The following is a 15,838-nucleotide window of genomic DNA, read 5'->3' as shown; positions in this document are numbered from 1 at the left end:
GACCAGTTAAGAATATATGGGAATCTTATAGGGAATCTATGATTTATACACGTCATGCGACATGTTTTCTCAATATCAGAGCGTATCTCGCAGCAGTGTGAACTGGGCCTAAGCCCAAGTTCACACTACTCCGGCATTAAAGTCGCAGGACTTTGCCCTGCAACTTCACTTTGATCTGACTAATGCCTCGTACACACGCACCGACTGTTGGCCGACCGATCGGCCGTCTTTTGTCCAGTGTTGTTGTGTTGGTTGAAATGTGCTCTAGACTGCACACAAATTTTGTCGGCCAACAACCAACTGCAGAAGTGATGTCATGTTCTGGTCTACTTTCCGTGTGTTTTTTCTTCTCTGAGCATGCCCAGTCTTGCTCATCTGACTTTTGTCGGCCGAAATCTGTACTGACTGACGAATAATCGGCCGTTCTGGTGACGGCCAACAAAAATTTTATAGCATGCACACCAGATTTTGTTCGGCCGAAAAGTCGCAGTCGGTTGTCGGAAGCATCATACTAACAAGCCGACAATCGGCCGATCGGACGTTGGCCGAAAATTTACGGCCAACAATCGGTGCGTGTGTACGGGGCTTTGATGTGACTTTTTACACTCTATGGCTCTGAAGTTGTATCAAAGTCAGACCAAAGTAGTGCAGAAACCTTTTCTAAAGTCGGAGCGACTTGTGTTGGATCAGTTAACACAGCTCTCATAGGGACACATTGAATTTTACATGTCATGCGACTTGTGCGCTCACAAGTCGGATCCCATGTTGCAACAGTGTGAACCGGGCCTTAAGGCCAACCTTCCTCCTAATACTCAGCTGTTAGCACCTATAATTGATGTGAAATCCCCCAACTAAATGATTTGTGCCCTGCTTATGTCTATAAATGACTGAAATGTATAACAATAAATACATATTGTGCATTATGATCTTCCTAACAAAAATAACTTTTTATATCATGCACTTCTGTAACCAAAAACACATTTTGAATGTGGCAAAAACATAAAGGAAACAAAGTCCACAATAAATTCTGCAGTTGAAAACTAAATAAATTAGGGAATTGATGCAAAAAACAACATCTTCAACCCTTCATGTGCAGCAAATAAAAATCCTAATGTGATCTTCACCTTCCTCTGTGGACACACTAACCCTGGTAGTAAACCTTTAAGTTATACGGTCTAAGGCTGTGTTCACACATATGCGAATTGGATGCAGGGAAACCTGCATCCAATTCACAGGACAGTAAAAAGTGTGACTGGCTCTCAATAGAACCGGTTCACACATATCCAGGATGGCCGCGGTCCAGATTGAAAAAGGGTTCGGTGCGTGTTCAGGTCTGGTTCATGTGCGAATTCAGCCAAAAATTCTGACCTGAATCGTACCTGAACTGGTGAACAGACACGCACCAGACTCCAGGCATGAACCCGCAGCTGTACATGTGTGAACCCACCCCAATAGTGGCTTTTTCCCTTCAAGTTGGGAATCTCTATTTGTAGATGTCACTCCCTCAGGCCCCATTCACACCTGCATGACTTGGGCAACCAATTCACTTGAATAGGCTGGCCTATGTGCGATAAGCACGCCATGTAGCTCCTGTACCTTTTTGCAGTGGACCTCATGCGACTTCTACCCATGTTTGGGGTGCCATTAAGAGGGACACCACAAGCATGATGCATGTTTTTCACACATTTCCAGGAACACACCCAGTAATGTGCGTGTTTCAGGGCACGTTCGTGGAACGAGAAGGTGTGAATGGAGCCTTATGGATCTTCTCTTTTCCAGAACAAGAACTCAAAGGAAACAAAGAAACTACATAGTGTTCAACAACACCTTTTATTGGAAACAAACTTTGCACTTACAAATTGTAGTAATAAACTCTAACTATACTTTAGGCACACCCCGGCTCCAAACAACCCTGCAGGGCTTTAGCATTGAAGTACAGTATGTTAACTTACGTGCATCAGAATCTGTACACTATTTTAAAAGAATGAGAATGGACTTTTTAGGTACATCTTCATGAACAAACAATGAACAAAATGTTAAAAAAACAAGATAATCTTTATTTAACAATGCCATAAAAAATTTACACGATCATCAAAGGGTCATAGTACTGAATATAAAAACGATATACTCATATAATAGGTATTTTTCTAGTTATTATATATTTCAGTTGGCATTGGAGCTCTGGCTTGCAAATCAGGCCTGTGAAGCCTCCCAAAGTTATGTATAGTTGGAATTGTACACCAAAACATCCCATGGAGGGTGGTCATCCAGTGATCAGTTTTAACTTCAGTTATTCCTAAATACATGTGTAAGGACAATACAAATCAAGATGAAGAAGATAATTGAAGGGCCAGTAATCCTAAAATACAGACTGCTTTACATAAAAAGGTATTACTAGCATTTACAAATATACATATATTAATATACCCTTTGAGGTTTTTTTAACATTGTTTTAAAGCAAACTTTAGTGTGCCTGGGAAGGACAGGTGCAGCTCCATTGCAGAAAGCCTGTCAAAGTTAATGGCAGACTGCGGCTGGATGGGGCTGAACATTTACCTGACTGATACTGGCATTTCCAAAAATTGTTTAAAAAAATCTGTTCACCTTGCAGCATCTTCTTTCCAAAAAGGGGTAATTTTGTGGTTCCTCTTACTGTCCTGGCATGTTTTAGCACAGAACATAAGGGAAACTAACTTTTGTCTTTCCTCTTGTAGTAAAAAAAAAAAAAAAACCCAGTGGTTATTAAATTCCATCAAAAGACAACTCTGTCTCAAAATAATAAATCTAATTATTTGGGTACAGTAAGGCCTTATGGAGTAATTGTCAGTGAAACTATTACAGCAATGAAAAATGTCCTGGTAATGAAGGGGTATATACACAAGCTAGTAAATAAAAATCAATTTATACACCTTCTGTGCTCACCCTATATTTTAAATCTACCATGATATGAACAGGAAAAATAACTATTATGTATGTAGTGTAGCGCTTCCCCTAAATGTACATATATAAAAGATACCTTGTGCTAATCCATATACAATAATCTCCCAAACAGTATATATATTGCAATGGAACCGCGACCCACACTGTGCTTGTGGACTTCTGTCAGCTTCCTCCCAATCTTGAGCATAGATATCAAATATCCTAGCTGCCCCCATACAAAGCTGGCTGACAACTTAGCTTGTACAAGTTAAGAAACCTTCTCTTTATTGAACAGAACAACTCTCACAGTTTATATACAGCATGGACATCCCCCTCCTGATCAGATTACCCCATCAGGTCAGGGGTTGCCTTATTACATTATCATATGCATATTAAATTGTATACAGAAATAGAATTAACCTGAACTAATTATCTAGCCATCTTGACAGAAACAATATGCGAGTTCATTAACATTTAACAATGGGACAGACACCCTTAACAGAATACACATCACCTTAATACACAGACAATAGGAAGAGACCACCAGTGACAGACTGTCCATCTCTGACATTGACGTAAAATACACATTATCAGAAGTGTAAACACAGAACCCATTGTAGATAACAGGTGAGTATATCAGCATATTCAATGATGTGTGGAAGACAGGTGGTTGAGCTGATGATAATTAGCATCTGCTATGAGTCTGACTGTGTGAAGCAGTCTTCACATGTTTCTTGAGATATATAACTGATAAATATTACTGTCACATTTGAAGTAATCCAAACCATATTCTCAGTGTCAATTAAGTATCTGTCTTTCACTCCCAGTGACAGTGAGTACCGTTACACACACACACATGCATACAGTATATACATACACACGTTAGGTCAGGTTAACTTACAAACTCCATTAACAGAACATTTCTTTTGGTCCTCCAGTTGGGTGCTTCCACTCCACAATAATGATGTATCGAAGACCGAAATAAACCAAATATAAAAACGAAAATGCCTTTCTTCCTGCACGCCCTATCAAATTCTCTCCTGTCCCATCAACTCTTCCGGGAGTGCGTCATACAAATCTCGCCGGATCCAATTTGATAGGGCATGCAACAGCTGGAAGGAAAGAAAATTTGACTGCCAGTGATGTGCATGTTAAGTGCATTGAAAATGTGAGCGCATTTTAATAAAAACATTGTTAAAATGTAAATGTGAAATGTAAAAATAACGTTTTTTTTTTACAGTCTTTTAGTACCTCATTATTGTAGAGTGGAAGCACCCATCTTGGGGATTAAAAGAAATGTTCTGTATGTTTCTATTGTTTCCTGCCACACATCTGGGACCCTGTTTATCTTTCTTCCCATGCAAAACAGGGAAGAAGAGACATCACATATATTATCCAGCAAACTGGAAAAATGTCTGGATAGCATTATAACCACTTGTAAAAGCATCATCACCCCAACACGAAAAAATATACCTAAAAATTCTTATTACTGAGCAGGCCATAGATTATGCAGTTTTCTTTCCTGCAACTACGGGTTGCAGGAATGAAAATAACTAGATTCCACAGTCAGTGTTGATGCGGGAATTCCTCCTGCAGAGCTATTTTGTTCTCCCTGCAGGGGGGCGCAGGGAGCCAACCCTGCCGGGAGAACACAATGATTAATGTTAGCGGCCATAGCCACTAGCAATAATCGAATGCTTAAAAAAACCAACATGATGGTTGTACCCAAGTCGATTGATGGATCCATCTGGGTACGATCGGCCTGCCCAAAGATTAATCAAATCTCAGACACTTCCTGCTGAACCGGACGAGATTGGGTTCATCTATGGCCTGTATTCATTTAAGAGGCAGCCTGCATTGTCCTATAATGGGATAACTGGACAGGAAGAGGCTGGTCTTGACCGAATGTCTCACTTTTGATATCTGTAGCTTAGTTTTTTGCCAACTATTTAAATGTTATGTTTACTGGACTTTTAACACCCAATTCATATGAATTTTACCTCAATTTCAGTTTGTATAGTTGAATGTTTGCTGGTTCTATAATAAAAGTGTTGTGGTGTGTTCAGCAAGCTGCATTTATTGTGTCTGTACAAGCTCTACCCAAGCTGGCAAGTTTGGAACAGTTGACCCTAGAATGATAATCAATCCTCAGTTTAAACACCTTCAGCAACTGATTTAATCTAAATATGCAGCTTATCTTTTAATCATTGCCCATGTTCTAGTTTAGCTGGTGCCATGATGGCTGCCCCGGGTTTTCTGTTTCAGTGGCTCCTTTCTCTTGCAGCATTCTATGGGGCCATGTTTGCATGTATGGGGCTAGAATTGGCACTCTTCTGCCCTTCCCTCCTCCAAAACAGACTGGCTTGATACAGCCCTGTCCACTGTCTTTTCCTGTTAAGACTGGAAGTACAAGGAAACCATGCCAAGCATGAGCCAGCAGCATTGAAATTTGTGACTGCTAGTGCTGGGGTAAGAATTTTAACAAAGAGTTTACTAGGGAATGTTTGCTTTGTGTTGATTTATTAGGCCAAGAATTCATTTTTTTGATCAACCAGGGGGCTGATTGAAAACGACTGTATTGGCCCATCCACACAAGCGAGTTGAAATCCTCCCTGCTCTGCCATTGTATTCTAACAGCGGGACTCCTCCACTGTCAGAATACACTGATCAGCAGCTAATCACAAAAGTTTTCCAACAGTCCCATTTGACAGCTTCTGCAAAGCTGAACAGCCTTAGATGGATTACATTTCGGCTAGTCCCTGTTGAACTGGCTGGATTCAATCCATTTATAGGCAGCTTTAGAAGTGCTGAAGGTTTGAATTAATACTTTAAAGCTGATAAACACAGCTGATCGGGACATTCACTCATACACAGACTCAAAAGTTAGGCGTCCTGTACCATCTGCTTCCACCATACTCATTAAAACAATGAAAAAAATGGGACTTATTAATTAGGGAATCAATTTAGTCATATTTATTGCAATATAGATCTTTAACTAAAAGATTGTCCTTATAAAACAAGCAACATTGAAAACATGTACGTAAAATTTTAAATCTACAGTTTTCAGTAAAACCTGGTGATCCTGCCATGAAGATCCTTGTTTAGGCATTTCTGGTTATAGACTGTAAAAAGAATCCGCGCTTATGGAGAAATGAGTATTAGGCTGCAGCCTACCTTCAAAAAAGAATATACTTTAAAAAAGGCAGTATACAAATTAGAGAAATGGTGGGGAGGGGAAGGTAATTGGCGCTGCCGATAAGTTTTTAGATTGGAAAAAACGAAAGTCTCGATGGCTGCACTCCTCAGATCCTTCTAAAAATTCAGCTTTATTAAACATATAAACCCATAAAAACTGTACACTCACAGGGGGGTAAAAGACATGATTGACATATTTTAACAGTATGAGACGTGTCAACTGTATCACACCCCTATCCCACTGTGAGTACTGTTTTTATGGATTTATATGTTTAATAAAACAGATTTTTAAGAATATTTGATAAGTGCAGCCATCGGGACTTTCATTTTCCAACTGAGGCAGTTGCAAGCTGGGCTGGCACTTTATATATGCTGGATGTTGAGTCTTGTGATTCAAGCCAACCTGAAGCAGCATCCTGCTTGTTTGCACTATCCGGACTAAGTTTTCAGATTATATGCCTTCATAGTCAACTTGTCAAAAGGGCTTCTTATTAAACTACAGGTAGTCTTAACACACAATACACAGGCATTGTCCCCTTTTGTCACCAAGGTGATACAAATTCTTTTTAGCTTGCCTCTACATAAATTCTGTAGAGAGTTAATCCTTTTCTGCTTGCTTTGCAAGCTAGCTGCAGCACTTTTGCATCAGCAAACATGAACCAAACAAGATGGTAGCTACTGTTACCTTCACATGGCAAAAGGCTCTCTTATCCAGGTTTAAAGGTCTGGGCAGTCATGTCAACTGGTTTTTGAGGTCACATGCAGCCCTCTTGCACCTTAGCGAGGTGCTTATTGGTTTTATAGAACCTGAATGAGGCACTGGCAGCTCCCCAGCTAATAAATAGCTACAACCATAAGGAAGTTCAGTCAATACTCTTGTTGCAATTACCATAGTGTTTATTACCAAAGTGCTATAATCTTTATTTCCAATTAAATGCTGTCACTGTCTATGCATCATTCCTATCCACCGACCCACATAAACTCCCTTTACCTGCAGTCCCTTACTGCTCCTTGCTCTTCCACAGCCTGGAAAATGGCGATGAACATGTGACTTGCTCTCTTGTGACACAACTTGGGTCTAGCAGCCAATCATTGGCATCATATGACCGGGGGGGGGGGGGGTGTTTGCCATCACCACTCACCCGGGTCAGTGACACAGCCAGGGTCACTTTTAGAAATCAAGGGGGCTCATACAGCTGATCTGACAAGGTCCCTCAACCCCCTGAAAATATAAAAACAATATTTTCCCTAAAAATACACTAAAATCATTGTTAGCGATTGAGCGAACCCAGACTGTATTGTTCGTGTTCGTACCGGACTTTTGGGTATTCGGTACCTGGAGCCGAAAATTTCACTGTATGTTCGGGTACTGTCCGTTGTTCGGTAACATTATTTTAATGTTTTGGCGCGGTTTTAATGGCACGCTTTCAACAGCCAATCAGCAAGTGTTTAACTAGTGTGCCCTAGAAGCCATCACAGCCATGTCTAGTAATGGCATGGCTGTGATAGGCCAGTGCAGCATGTGACCCAAACTCTATATAAGCTGGAGTCACACAGCGCCGTGCGTCACTCTGCTAATACTATACTAGGGAGAGGTTCCTGACTGCTGCTGCTGAGGGACAGATAGGACTTTACTATAGGGCGAGGCTGGAGAGATTGCTTGTAGGGAAAGCAATAGGAGGAACAATCTGCTTTATCATACAGCGATCTACATTGATTTAATTTTGTGGGGTGCAGTGAACAATGTTTTTGCCAGGAGGGAGAGATAGCAGTTTACTGTAGGGCCAGGCTGGAGAGATTGCTTTTAGGGAAAGCATAGATAGGAACAATCTGCTTTAATCAGACAGCGATCTACATTGATTGTATTGTATGGGGGTGCAGTAAAACGATCTTTATGCCCTGTCTGAGCCAAGTGAGGAGAAGGGAGAAACAAAAAAATTTATCAGTCTGTTAGGCGTGCGGTGCTGCACATTTCATGCAACCTCAGTGCATATGTGTCTGCTTAATCTGCATTTAAAAAAGAAAAAACATTTTTTTCTTCATATTTAACTTTAAAGACTGTATGTCAGACAGACATTGCTTTTCTAACCTCCTCTTCATAAAAGCACCAATGTGAAGGGAAAATAATTATTTTACAGTATTTAGGGTAAAAAAGTTATTTTTCAGTTTTTCATTCATACATTACAGTGAGATACACCCATTGCATACTGTTGTATTGCGCCGTGCAATAAAAAAAACTATTTAGGGGACAAAAAAAAGTTGATTGCGGCCCTGTCCGCATATGTTACAGTGAGATACACCCATTGTGTACTGTTGAATTGCGCCTTGCAATAAAAAAAATATTTAGGGGACAGAAAGATATTAAATTGCGGCTTAGTCTGTATCTGTACGTGTGAGATACACTCGTTGGATACTGTTGTTCTAGTCTGCTATTCAATAAACACCCATTTAGGGAAAAAATATTAAATTGCGGCCTAGTCTGTATCTGTACGTGTGAGATACACCCGTTGTATACTGTTGTATTGCGCCTTGCAATAAAAACCCATTTCGGGGAAGTTCCAAAATTCGATAAATATGAGGAGAAGGTCAAATAAGGGACGTGGCCTGCGTCGTGGTGTTGCTGGTGGAGCTCCTGTTGCAAGGAGAGGACATGGTCGATCTGTGCCAGCTACACGCACAGGTGAAACACCTTCCTCAGCTGCGAGTAGGCGACAGAACCTGCAGCAGTATTTGGCAGGGCCTAATGTGCCTCTACAAAGGTTGAGGCCAGAACAAGTACAGGCAATAGTAGATTGGGTTGCTGACGGTGCCTCCAGTTCTTTCACATCGTCTCCCACCCAGTCTTCTGCTGAAAGGTCAGAGTTGGCACCTACTGCCGATGTCCATCAAACTTTCACCGCACCCCCTTGCAAATCAGCCAAGCAGTCTGAGCCCCAATTCATGCAGCAATCTCTTCTTTTTGACGACTCTGTTAGCATGGTTTCCCAGGGCCATCCACCTAGCCCTGCATCAGAAGTGGAAGAGATTGAGTGCACCGATGCCCAACCCCTTATGTTTCCAGATGAGTACATGGAAGGACCATCACAGCACGTCTCGGATGATGACGAAACACAGGTGCCAACTGCTGCGGAATTCCGTAATTGTGGAGACCGACAAGGGTTGCAGGGGTGAAGACTGGGTGGAAGACGATGTGGAGGACGATGTGGAGGAGGTTGAGGTCCTCGACCCCACATGGAATGAACGTCATGCAGGTGACCTGAGTAGTTTGGAGGAAGAGACATGGTCGCACAGAGCCACCAGCACAGCAGAAGAGGGAGCAGGATGCAAAATCAGAGCGGCCGTGCCCTAGACACTATGCCTGCTACTGCCCAACGCAGCAAGGAACCGAGCACACCAAAACCAGCTCACAGGAGTTCCCTAGCGTTGCAGTTCTTCAGACAATGTGATGATGACAGGACACGAGTGGTTTGCACGCTGTGCAATCAGAGCCTGAAGCGAGGCATAAACCTTCTCAACCTGAGCACAACCTGCATGACAAGGCATCTAAGTGCAAAGCATGAGCTGCAGTGGAGTGCACACCTCAAAAACAAAGAAAGGTCTCTGGCTCCTCCTGCTTCCTCTTCTGCTGCTTCAGTCTTGGCCTCTTCATCCACCTCTGTAGTGACAGTGGCACCCGCCACCCCACAAACAGAGGATCCACCAGCAACACCACCACCTGGGTCACTAACAACCATCTCCATAATGTCCCGTAGAAGCTTTCAGCTTTCTATCTCCCAAACACTGGAGCAGAAGAGGAAGTACCCCCCTACTCACCCGCGATCCCTTGCCCTGAATGCCAGCATTTCAAAATTCCTGGCCTTTGAAATGCTGTCATTCCGGCTGGTGGAGATGCAGAGTTTTAAGAGACTTATGGTGGTGGCTGTCCCACGGTACGTCGTGCCCAGCCACCACTACTTTTCCAGGCAAGCCATCCCTTCCCTGCACAACCAAGTGGGTGACAAAATCAGGTGTGCACTGCGCAACGCCATCTCGGCAAGGTCCACCTAACTACAGATACGTGGACCAGTAAGCACGGTCAGGGACGTTATATCTCCCTAACAGCACACTGGGTAAATGCAGTGGTGGCTGGGCCTGAGGCGGATAGCAGTTTGGAGCATGTCCTGCCACCACTGAGGATTGCAGGGCGCTTCAGTTTGCCTCCTGTTCCCAACTCCTCCTACTCCGCTTCCTCATCCTCTACTGCCTCCTCTTCCGGTCAGCGTAACACCTTCACCACCAACTTCAGCACTGCCAGGGGTAAACAACAGCAGGCAGTTTTAAAACTTGCCTGTTTGGATGAAAAACCACACACTGCACAGGAGTTGTGGAGGGGCATTGAACTGTAGACCGATGAGTACAAGCGCACGCTGGTAGACGCGCTGCTGGTGGCATTCCCACCTGACAGTGGGGGCACAGTGGAAGCACAAGGCCAAGGCAGGGGAGGAGGAGGAAGAGGTCGTCAACGCTGCCAGGGCACCGCCAGCACCTCAGAAGGCAGGGTTAGCATGGCTGACATGTGGAAAAGCTTTGTCAGCACGCCACAACAAGCAGCAGTACCAGCAGCTGATATGGAACGTCTTAGCAGGAGGCAGCATTTCACTAACATGGTGGAGCAGTATGTGTGCACACTCCTAGACGTACTGAATGACGGGTCTGCCCCCTTCAACTTCTGGGTCTCCAAGTTGGGCACATGGCCTGAGCTTTCCCTTTATGGCTTGGAGGTGCTGGCCTGCCCTGCAGCCAGTGTATTATCTGAACGGGTATTTAGTACGGCTGGGGGCGTTATCACAGACAAGCGCAGCCGTCTCTCCAGAGCCAATGTGTACAAGCTCACATTCATTAAAATGAACCAGGCATGGATCCCACAGGACTTGTCCGTACCTTGTGCAGAATAGTCATGTATACCGGCCTTACCCAGCCATTGCTGGATTTGATCTTACTCTTTTGGGGTGTACCCGAATTTAAAACTTTTTTTATTAAAAACCAAAACCAGCGTTGGCTACCTCGTCCTCCTCCTCCACTGCCCCTGCCGCTTCCACCTACACCGCCATATCCTCCGCCGCCTCAACCTCCTACTCCATACGGGCCTCGTCCCCCTCCTACATCATTCAAGATGATTTTTTTTTATTTTTCTGTTTTTTCCCTATCCACATTTGTTTGCAGAGCACTTGCCATGCTCTTAAGATGATTTTGCTGCCATTTGCAGCCCTCTAGCCCTTTACATGTGTGTTTTAGAGGCATTTTCGTGCTAAAAAGTTCGGGTCTCCATTGACTTCAATGGGGTTCGGGATCGGGACAAAGTTCGGGTTATGTCCAGGTCACGAACCCGGACTTTTTTTTTTTCCAAGTTCGGCCGAACCCGCACATCCAGGTGTTCACTCAACTCTATTAGCGAACATAAACACAACATAACTTACACAATTTCTGGTAAGATACATTTCTATTGGATTAATAAAGCTCTGTGCGTGAGATCCTGGAGGCCTGATGTTTAGTGTAAATCAGTGTTTTTTTCCTTTTTTTTTAATGTGGCTGGAGCTGTGAGCCGGCAGCCTATGGGGTTAATTTACTTAAGGCAAATCCATTGTGCACTGCAAGTGCACTTGGAAGTGCAGTTGCTGTAGATCTGAGGGTAAGATCATCTAATCATGCACAAGCAAAAATGTTGTTTTTTATTTTCATTGGATGTCCCCCCTCAGATCTACAGCAATTGCACTTCCAAGTGCACAGTGGATCTGCCTTTAGTAAATAAACCCCTGTGTTACGTTATGAGGACACAGCAGCTGTACGAACACAGCCGTAGGTCCTAATTTGACAGCAGTGTGGGTGCAAGTCTAAAACCCCTGAACACAGATAGTGTTCATATGAGGCCACTCACCTGCACCCCTGTCAAATTAGGACCTGGGACTGTGTTCATACATAGAGTAACAGACGACTCTAGCTGTACAACCTGCTCATTCACACTGTATGGGCTCTCCATCCTAACCCTGTTCCCTTGGTGGCAGAGGACAGGAAGCTGGCCACACTGGAGTGGAAAACCTGCACAGGGGAACATTGCTTTCGGGGAAGCATTTACTGGGGCCACATACATGCACCTGCACACCTTTTAAATTAGGACCTGGGGCTGTGTTCGTACTTAGATTAACATGCAGTGGAGGCAGCATTACTGGGACTAATCCCCTGTAGTTTCCCCCCCCCCCCCTGCAGCAGCTGAAAGCTGGCAGGAGGTAGACAAGGAGGTTCTGGCTTTCAGCTGCTGCAGGGGGAAAAACTACAGGAGATTAGTAAATGCCACCCCTGTCACACCAATCACACCATCCTGAACCCCCATCCTGAACAGGTTCCTCTTCCTTCTGCTTGTCAGCTGCCCAGGCCCCATACAAAAATAAAACAGTGGTACCCCCCTATTGGCGGCCCTGGATACAGCCAATCTTAGACCCAGCTGAAAAAAAAAAGTACAAGATGACACAGGTAAGAGGAATATTAGTAATGTGTGAACTGGCCTGAGTTCAGTTTGTAGAAGGATCCACAAACCAAGCCTAAATTTTAATACTGGACAAAGCAGCGAACCCCACTGTAGTCTATGGGAAATTATTTTTTGTCATTTCTGGGTCTTTTAAAGACTTATGTGCAAACGAAAAAAAAACACGTCTTACCATGTGATGAGCTTTATCCAATCACAGCTGATCACATCTAAATACTGTAGACTTGCCAGTTATCTGCAGTTTTTTTCTCACACGCTGTGTCTGTGTGAGGAAAGGATTGACTATATATGACAAGCCTGTCAGATGGTTTGCACGGATAATCAGGGCACTGATCATTAGTGATGGACGAACAACGGCCAGGGCGGTTCACGAGCGTTAGGAGCAAACTTTCTCAAATGTCCGCGAACCGCAAGTTTGCGGCGGGCACCATTGACTTTAAATGGAAGGCGAACTTTAGAAACCTTTAGGTCATATTTGCAGCCACAAAAGACTTACTAGCTGTGCACAAATAGTCCCACCACATGGACAATGTCATAACAGAAGTATTGCAATTGGAAAAGTTGCCCTAAATTTTTTGTTTTTTTTTTAACAGCAAACAAAAGGGTTTTTTTTTCCCCTAAATCAGCCAGAACTGACAGCAGCCGGTAAATACATGTCAAATACATATAGGGTCCATTCACACATCTGTAAAATGTGTCCACATCCATTCCACAATTTGGCAGAACGTTTACAGACCCATTGATTTTCAATTCCAGTCTGAAAAATAAGCACAGGATAAAGTAGTATCAGCCACTCCAGGCCCCAAAAATTAGCCCACATGCGTTTACCTGACAGCTAAGAACGTTGTATTCTGTGGCTTAAGGTACATTAGGCATTCACAGGATACAGAAGTAAGTGTCGGCCATAAAAGCCGCCAAAAATTATGGAAAATGGACATGAAATGCCTTTTCTGCGGCTGTATTTACCGAAGACAAGGACCATGAATTGTTGTGGGTGGATTGCGGTCTGGTGGATATTTGTGGCCTGTCATGAGGAGTTTCAATGAAACATGGTCTACTGGTCACGTGTTGAATTCCTCAGAGATCCATGCCTCATTCATTTTTATAAATGTGAGGTAGTCAACACTCATGAGCTAGGCGAGTGCGCTTATTGGTCACGATCCCCCTGCTGCGCTGAACATCCTTTCGGACAGGATACTGGACGGGGGGCAATCCAACAGTTCCATTGCAAATTGTGCAAGCTCTAGTCAGAGGTCAAGCTTGCCCACCCAGTAGTCCAGGGGTTCATCACTCCACAGAGCATCCACATCGGCCATTAACCCGATGTAGTCAGACACATGTCAGTCTAGGCGTTCCCTGATGCTGGATTTGGAGTACAGCTGTCGATGGGTTGGCTGAAAGAAGGATCTCATATCTGAAGTGACCAACACATCTTCAAACCGCCCTCTTCTTGCAGGCGCAGTTGGATTGCTACCCGCAACTGTCTCTCTGACTGGAAATTCCTATGCCAGCACACGCAAAAGCAGAATGCAGCATTTCTTGCAGCAAGGCCTGGAAGTGCTGCATTCTGACCGCCCTTTGTGATGGTGGTAACATTTCCATCATTTTTTGTTTGTACCGGGGGTCCAAGTATGTTGCCACCCAGTACTGGTCCTTGCCCTTTATGCTTTTTATACAGGGGTCCCCATTAAAAAAGCACTGGAGCATGAAGGCCTCCATTCACACTAAACTGGACACGGTGTAGTGGCCTGGCTCCAGCTCATCATCCAGGATAATCTCGTCCTCGTTCTCCTCCCCCCATGCATGGACAACACCAGGGATCCCAGAAAGGTTTAAAGCATGCTCTTCTTGCTCCTCCTCACCCACCCTGGCACCATCCTCCTCTGACTCCTCTTCAGACTCCTGTTGTTGACATACCTCAGATGGAGTAGCAAAAATACCCAAGCTCCCCAGAACCTGTCCTGCCGCAGAGTTCATACAGGTAGTCATTAACTGCACGTTTCTGCTGGAGCAGCCTATCAAGCATATGCAATGTTGAGTTGGGCAGTCACAAATAAGACGCCTGACGGGCAGGTTGTGTCGCCACTGAATGTCAGCAAGGCGAGCCATGGCTGTGTAAGATCTTCTGAAATAGCCCGATATTTTCCTGGCCTGCCGGAAGACGTCCTGGACCCCAGGGTATTTGGCAACGAATTGCTGCACGAACAAGTTCAGGACGTGTGCCATGCATGGCACGTGTGTTATTTTTGCCCTGTTCAGTTCCGAAAAGCCAACAGTCAAACGCTGGGCAAGAGGGTTATCTGGCGTAATTTTTTTACGCTCCAACATTTAGGCCACGGAAGCCTGCCTTTTTCCAGAACAACGTGAGGACGGCATGATGGAAGTTGGAGTGGAGGACAATTGTGAGGAGAAAGGAGAAGGCGAAGAGGCTGGACGGTGGGAGCCTGGAGTGTGGCTTTGTGGGTTCTGAGGGCATTGCTCCCACTGGGTTGGTGATGGGAGTTCAGGTGCCTTCTTAAGGTGGTCGTCCCTAGGTGAGTGTTGGGCTTACCGCGACTTATGCGTTGACTGCAAAGGCTGCAGATGGCGACACTGTTGTCAGCAGCGGACACATTAAAAAAAAAAAAAAGCCCACACTGCGGAGCCATGTGCCGGCGTCCTGGGAGCGCCAGATGTGACCGTACATGGTTGATGGCTTGCTCCTGATACATTTGCAGTCTGCTTTGTCCCTCCTGTGCAATGCAAGTTCCGCCTGCTTCTCCTCCCTATCTGCTGCTCCGTCTCTCCCTCTGAACTCCCCTCCCCTTCCTCTCTTGTGGCCACCCATGTGACGTCATCATCTACGTCTCCTTCCCCACCACTAACATTCAAGATCTCGGAGTAGGCAGCAACAGCGGGGAACAACCTCCTTGGGCTGATCTGGGTACTGTCAGACTGCTGAGTGGCAGCTGTTGCTACCTCCTCTTCCTGATCCGATGCCAACAATGGCTGCGCATCGCAAATGTCTTGTGATGGATCGGAAAATAATTCCATCACTATATGGTGGTGGTGTCTTTGGGGGTGCACACAGCAGAGAGTGAAGAGGGTGCACCTAGAGAGGATGAGGAAGGTGCAGAAGAGGAAGGCTGAGTGAGCCACTCAACCAAATCTGGTGCATCCTTTGAAGTAATCGAACGCACCTTCTGAAACTTCACACTTTGGCTC

Source organism: Pelophylax lessonae (assembly GCF_965119305.1).
Source record: "Pelophylax lessonae genome assembly, chromosome: 6".
Lineage (NCBI taxonomy): Eukaryota > Metazoa > Chordata > Amphibia > Anura > Ranidae > Pelophylax > Pelophylax lessonae.
Note: the sequence above shows the minus strand (reverse complement) of the source record.